The 6765-nt window shown below is 43.0% G+C and overlaps 2 long non-coding RNA genes across 2 annotated transcripts; both read right to left on the reverse strand.

Moving 5' to 3' along the window:
• Positions 1 to 1169: 1169 nt before the first annotated feature.
• Positions 1170 to 2820, reverse strand: LOC311024041. The gene is made up of 3 exons (XR_014598268.1): positions 2727 to 2820; positions 1364 to 1482; positions 1170 to 1272 (listed from the first exon to the last, which is right to left on the reverse strand). It is a non-coding gene; the product is annotated as an uncharacterized lncRNA (long non-coding RNA).
• An 83-nt stretch (positions 2821 to 2903) lies between these two features.
• LOC311024153 lies at positions 2904 to 3624 on the reverse strand. The gene is made up of 3 exons (XR_014598277.1): positions 3515 to 3624; positions 3238 to 3375; positions 2904 to 3071 (listed from the first exon to the last, which is right to left on the reverse strand). It is a non-coding gene; the product is annotated as an uncharacterized lncRNA (long non-coding RNA).
• Between the last annotated feature and the right edge of the window lie 3141 nt (positions 3625 to 6765).

A 6765-nucleotide genomic window follows, 5' to 3' on the forward strand; every position in this document is an offset into this window, starting at 1 on the left:
CACTTGACTTGATGTAGCCGCCTGCAGCGCGCTACCTAACGTGATGTATTGTGGGTTGAAGCAATGCATGATGGCTAGAATTTGTGTCCGACTCAAGGTACGTGTCCACAGGGGCGATTTTAAACGCGAGTGGACGCGCCGCTTCCCAGTATTGCACACTTGGTGGGCTGCCACTAGAGGATGATTGACAGGCGCTCTCCTTCATACAATCACGCGCACACTTTATGGCTGCACCTGATAGGACGATCGCTTTCACTGCTGTCCTGTGTGCTCCGGAGTTCACGCAGACCAACATGGCGGCTCGTTTGGAAACTTTCTCTTATTTTACTTTTATTTAAAACCTGCGCCTGTGCGATGGGGTGCTACAGAGGGGGTGGAAGGAACCGGCTACAGGAGAGATGCGGTGGCAAGTGGTGGTACCAAAGGCCCTGAGGGAGACGGTGCTCCAGGCAATACACGGAGCCCCAGGGTCTGGCCACTTTGGCATCACTAAGACACTCCGCCGCCTCCGACAGGGGTTCTACTGGGGCCAACATAGGCGAGTTGTGGAGGACTACTGTCGCCGATGCGACAGCTGAACTGCCCGGAAGGGCCCCACAGACAGGTCGCATGCCCAGCTCCAACAATTACCAGCAGGGTGCCCCAAGGAGAGAGTGGGAATAGACGTCCTTGGGCCGTTTCCTCGCACAGATGCGATCGTGTTTTTGTCGGTGAACCCACGGTAGCATGTGTGATGGAAGCCAGCGTCCTCGGGAATATTTTCACTCCAAATCAACACAGTGTTTGTAGTTTTCAGCCACGTCCCGAGACTCTCCCTTCAGCCCGAGCCACAGTTGTAGGCCTGTTCTGTAGGTATTCCATCGTGTGGTGGTGGTGAAATCATCGACCTCCTCGTGCTTCACAGAAGTAATATGCATATAACAGTGTTTGGATTTTGATCATTTCGATTTTTTGATGTGTTTTCCTCGTTGTCGGTACTGCTCGATGAAGCCATATTGGTCGCCCTCTTGCCATTCTATTGACAAAATGCAGCTATCTTATTGGTGTAGCACGATCACGTGTCGAACCGTGCCACCACCCGCGGCCAAGATATTATTACGCTCTGAAGAAACTAGTTCTGCATAAAACATAGATGCACGGATAATCGACTGGATTGTGTAGATGCACAACTGCGGAGCGGGAATCCTTTTCTAAAAGACTTTTCGTGGTTCACCTTGCGGCCTATCTGTCCGCATCAACTTGTTAACCTGGGTGTTACTGGATGAACGGATACTGGGGAAAAGACAGAGAGTCAGTATTACAAAATAGATAAATAATAAATATAATTGTATACATAATAATTTGTGATGGCTTTAAAACCTACCTGGCATAGAGAGTGCAGAAGATGAAGATGATCAAACCAACAACGCCCTGAGCATCCCTCAAGCAGCATGGTGTTGCTGCTTGACACTAGACTCAACAGGCTGGGGTTACACTTCCGATCTAAAATGTCAGGGCACACAGACATTAGACAATTTATTATACTATAATATCTTATGAAAAATATATAATTACACAGTAAGCCTGTGTACACTCTACATTATCTTGTATCAATACTGAATTGATTTGAGAATGTTTTAATTAAAAATGCAATTAACTTTCATTTTGACACTGAAGATGCTGCAAACATATTAGAAGGAAGGGAATATACATGTGGAAATTTCACTGAAATAAATGTGAAAATGCAGTTTTTCTCAAAACAGGATTGCATCCATACTAGTTGTGTTTCCTTAAATGTCGCTGTTACGGTGCATGTATATGCTGCAGTCAGTAGCTCTCATGAATTTTGTGACATTTTTGTCTTCAATTGTGTTTTTTTCCATTTTGGACTCTGTGTTTATATCACGATGCTTGGTATTCAAACATAGTCAAAGTTGATGGACAATGTTTCCCTGATGTCGAATTGTCTTTGTTATGATGCCGGCCATGTTATCTGCACAGAGAATTGTTTTTGTTGCTGCTGTTTAAATTCGTTCTGATGCAGTCCAACAAATGCACTACAGGAATGCACTACTGTTTTTGTGTTGTTTGTCGTGTGTTTTTATTGTGTAGCAAACGTGCTACAACTGCATTTCGTTTTGCATCCCTGTGTTGCACAATAACGATAAATGATCCTTGAATCTTTGACACAGCAAAACAATAGAAAGTTTTGTGCCATTTTATTTTCCTGTTGTACACTAACCGTTTTTCATTGGACAGCTTTGCGAATGAAAAGAAGCAGCTGTTGCCTATGATATCTAGCAAAAGCAAAAGTGTGTACAGTGTTACAACATTGGTGAAGCACGAAAGAGATAGTTCTCCGGAATGACGAGGATTAATATAATTTCTCCAATCCAATTATTTTTGGGTTGTAGCGATGCATTTCCAGTATTGTGTGTAAATGGATCTCGAATGCCTAAAACTCAATAAAACTAACCCTACAGTCACCACCAGCGTGCCCATTCACTTGGGAAAGCGGACCACACAACATGACACAAGGAAGGCGTGCTAACTATTAGCAAAATAGCAGCTTTGTTCCGATAGCATGCCAGCTTTGTTCCGATAGCATGCCACTCACCAGTATGATCATAATGCTGCAGCATACAATCAGCAAATTTGACAGAACAGTGAGAATAATCACAACTAAATGAGAACCAAAAGCTTCAGAAAAGAGGCAAAACTGTGGACTAAGACAATGGCAGACTCACTTGGATTGTTGGTCATTGCAGACCAAGTGACATACATGGTGTAGAGGGAGATGAGGGAAGCCTGGAGCAAACCGGAGTGTGGCCGAGCTTCCAGATACAAACAGAGCAAACCTACAGCAAATGTGTTTTCAAATATATCTGCATTAGTATGGCTTCAGACTGGTCCACACTCTACCTGTATCTTTGGCAGGATGGAGACTATGGAGATGATGATGCAGAAGATGAGGTTGAGGCTGATGAAGACCTTGTGTTCTGTGCAGTCATCTGGCTGTGTGTAGTAAATGTAGAAAAGCACCACAGCGGTGATAGCCAGTGCATAATGGAGGAAGGTGAACGAAAGTAGGCCTGGAAATGACATGGACATACTTTAACATGAAATGCACAACACCACAGATGTAATAATGCACTACTGACTTGGCCAGGAGAGCTATGAAAAAGTTACGTAATTTGTAATTTGGCAAATATGTGGCATTAAAATGCAATAAACGTCTCTTTCAAGTGAATGCTGTACCTGCAAACCAGCATTTGTCACCACTATCTTCAGCATTTCCGACCCACACCTTGTTCCAGGAGTGGGCAAAGTCAATGAGAAGAACAAGTTGGATGAGAATGAAGATGAAGGATCCTATTAGTCCGAAGTAAAACCACACTGTAAAGTAAAAAGAAAACACAGCTGATACAGTTTCCTAAACAGTTGATAAACAGATATATTTTACCGTTGCCTAAGTCACTTGTCTGCTGAATATACAGTATTTTACTGTATATAACAGAACAGAGTATGTTAGTACCAGTATGAAATGTTCCATCAGGGATGAAAAAAGCTCCCATTGTTATCCCAACCAGGATCAGAAATTTGAAGAACCAGAAACTGTAAAATAAACGGGTACAAACCCAACATCAGCACAAGAGACGGAGCGATTCTAGCACCCCAAGAGTAGTATTTGACATAACAACTTAACTTAGAGTAAACGCGTTTAAGGTTGACTGTTACGTCAACATACGTTGCTTATTTTGCTAGCCTTAGTTTAGCGTTAGCTCGCCTAACGTTAAGACGAGTATGAACGGACGTTTAAGCCTTCCGTTTTGCATTTAAGATAGGCCGACTATTCCAATGGAAATCAGATGCTGGCTAACGAGCACAGTGCCAGACAAGCCCCCATTTTGACATTAAACTCCTGGAATTAACGTTGTCGTAGTAGCTGTTCGCTCTCCTGTAATATCCTGTGAACCCTTCTCGCTTGCTCGGAACCACAACACGGCGCTACCTCCCACCCCCTCACCTCAAACTACCCTGTGATCGGCCGGAGTCAAACTTCACACATGCCAATCGTATAAAAGAAATTAGTGACTGACACCTCTCAAAACAAATAATCATCATACACCTCCAAACATATCAGCATGAACTTACTATTTGTTTATATGACATGAAATGAAAAGACATTAACTTATATTTTTAACAAATACTTATTTTACATGTTTAACTTGTTCTGTATTTGTCCATATTTATACATTCTTAAACATTTTAATAGACAATGAACTTCTATGAATCATGAATCTGTGGATTGTTTATATATTCTGTCATCAACATTCATCCATTATTTTGGCAAGGGCTACATATGAAAAACGGGCAAATTAATTACTTAAAAATCATACAATGTGATTTTCTGGATTTTTGTTTTATATTCCATCACTCACAATTGAAGTGATGATAAAAATGACAGACTTCTACATGCTTTGAAAGTGGGAAAACCTGCAAAATTGGCAGTGTATACTTGTTCTCCCCCCTATATATATATATATATATATATATATACACACACACACACACACATACACACAGCGAGGCGCTAGAGAGCACTATTCGTCTGAATGCAAAATACATTTTCACCACTAGATGACAGTAGTTCCTACACACTGTCTCTTTAACCATTTAATATTGTCAATGTTGTTGTAAAACAATGCTATTTGCATATGCAACTCAGTAGAACAGTTGCCATGGCAACAATGAACTGAGCACCTCGATGATGTCACTGTCTTTGATCAGGATCAAAGGCAGTGTATCAAAGGCAAAATTCCGTGACACATTCTAACGTGTCACAGCCTTTGTCTTCAGAGTCTATATAAATAAGTGGCGTGGCAGTAGAGGGTATTAACTAAAAACTTCAACACAGACAATAGAACTTGGTTCTGTATTTCTGTGATTGAGCTTTTTAATTTCCTCCTGTGAATTTCTTGGAAAACAAGACCATGAATCAGTTGGATATCGCCCAGAATCCGCCAGATATGGCTCTGCAGCAAGAAATCCACAAGTTGAACAAACAACTTGATGAAATGAAAGCTTCAAAAGTAGCCATGAGCTGTCAACAAGACGACCTGACAAAACAACTCCTGCAGCTTAAGGAAAGGCAAGAGCGTGTCAAAGGTTTGGAAGAATCTTACAAAGCTGCAAAAGCTGAAAAGGCGATGATCAGTCAGCAGAACGAGGCTTTGCAATGTGAGATTCAGGAGTGCGTCAAAGAGCTGCAGGACGAAGCTGCTTTGCACAAAGTTCTAAGCAGTGAAAATGGTGCCCTGCAAGAAGAACTCCTGCAGCTGGAGGAGAGGCAGCGTCATGTCAAAGCTTTGCTTGAATCATGCGCTCTCGTAAAAAGTGAGCGAGAGGGCATGAGCAAGAAGAATGCCGCTCTGCAACACGACGTTCAGGAGTTGCGCAAACAGGTCGTGAACGAGAAAGTATTGCAGGAAACAAACAACGCAATGCAAGCATCAAATGAAGACATGCACCGTCAAAATGAAACCCTGCGGCAGGAATTTCAGTGTCGCACCAAAGAGCTTAAGCATTTTAAGGTCTGTCATGACTTGTACAAAGAAACACTGGGCCATAAGAACTTGCTGCAGAAAAACAACGACATCTTGAAAGAGCGTACCCAGTTCATGACTGAGCAGCTCTTAATCCTAAAAAATTTTGAGGACAATCATGCTCAACTGGAAGCTGAAGAGAAAGTCCTGGTGGCACAAAACAGAGTCCTAAGAAAAACCCATTCTGATGCCTTCCATAAGATTGTCAACCAGAAACACCTGAAGCAAAAGTGCGACCAGCTAAAGGAACAAACGGACACCATGAAGCTGGAGAACAACAGAATCACCGAAGACATCCAGAGGTTGAGCGAAAACCTTGCTCTTTCCAATGGGTTAAAGGAAAATTATGAATTCATGGAGAAGGAGAGAAAAATTCGCACAGTGCGGAATAAGACTCTGCAAAAACGGCTAAAGGAGCTGCAGAAAAAGCTCTTCAACGAAAAGACTATCCTGGACAAAAGCAACGCCTTGAATTCGGAGAACGAAGCCCTGAGGCAAGAAAATGAGACTCTTCAGTGCCAGGCTCTTGAGCTCCACAATAAACTCCAGGGGGAAAGAGCTTTGACCGCCATCTACAACTACCTGAAAGCGGAGAAGAACATCGCGAAACGGGAGAATGAGAGGCTTTATAAGGAACTTCAGAAGCTCTCCAAAAAAGCAGACAAAGAAAAAGCTCTGAAGGGGAAGTGCACTGCAATGAGGGCAGACACAGATGCCATCTGCAGAGAGCAGGACGCCGTCAGACAACAAATCACACCCTAGAGAGCTTTGGAAATCCCCCCCCCCCCCCCCCCCCCCCCCCCACACACACACACCATCAGAGGTTTACTCCGGGTGCTCCGGTTTTTCCCACCATCAAAAAACGTTATTAATTCGGCCATTCTCTCCTAACACTTTACCTAATATTTTGACAAGGTTTACTCCGGGTGCTCCGGTTTTTTCCTGCATCAAAAAGCTGCAGAAAAAGCTCTCCAACAAAAAGACTTTCCTGGACAAAAGCAACGCCCTGAATTCGGAGAACGAAGCCCTGAGGCAAGAAAATGACACTCTTCAGTGCCAGGCTCTTGAGCTCCACAACAAACCCCAGGGGAAAAAGCTTTGACCGCCATCTACAACTCCCTGAAAGCAGAGAAGAACATCGTGAAACAGGAGAATGAGAGGCTTCATAAGGAACTTCAGA

This window comes from Eutrigla gurnardus (assembly GCF_963514095.1).
Source record: "Eutrigla gurnardus genome assembly, chromosome: 14".
Taxonomy (NCBI): Eukaryota; Metazoa; Chordata; class Actinopteri; order Perciformes; family Triglidae; genus Eutrigla; species Eutrigla gurnardus.